The sequence below is a fragment of the Myotis davidii genome, unplaced genomic scaffold (genome assembly GCF_000327345.1).
Source record: "Myotis davidii unplaced genomic scaffold, ASM32734v1 scaffold86, whole genome shotgun sequence".
Taxonomy (NCBI): Eukaryota; Metazoa; Chordata; class Mammalia; order Chiroptera; family Vespertilionidae; genus Myotis; species Myotis davidii.
In genome coordinates this window covers 2,542,497-2,542,894 of record NW_006298058.1, presented here as the reverse complement: position 1 = coordinate 2,542,894, position 398 = coordinate 2,542,497, and the positions used below count along the sequence as shown (strand labels likewise).

The following is a 398-nucleotide window of genomic DNA, read 5'->3' as shown; positions in this document are numbered from 1 at the left end:
CCATGTGCTATGGGAGAGCTACATATCTCCCAGTAGTTGAAAATGCTTCAAAAGAGCCAGCTCACATTCCCAGAAAACAGAATCTTGTCAATCTCCTCATGCTATTCAGGACAAAGAAAGGCTTAGTAGGTTCCCTTATCACAACTGCTATTCCAGAAAAAGTAAAGGGAGATACCATTCGGGTATTGCTTAAACAGACAGAACATGAAATTCAGTTCTTCACAAGGAACCTCAACCTGCTTACAAATGAACACTGTTGAAATTATTTAAGCAAACCTGAAAATTAATTTCCCTCCTCTGAATGAAATTTAATTTTTTCAATCCTCACCTGAGGATACGGTTTTTATTGATTTTAGAGAGAGAGGAAGGGAGAGAGATAGGGAGAGAGGGAGGGAGGG

The 398-nt window shown here is 39.7% G+C and overlaps 1 protein-coding gene across 1 annotated transcript in view; it reads right to left on the bottom strand.

Annotated features, from left to right (window-relative positions):
- Nucleotides 1–398, bottom strand: part of MYO3A (myosin IIIA) — a 212,238-nt gene that overhangs the window by 210,925 nt on the left and 915 nt on the right. The window lies entirely within an intron of this gene.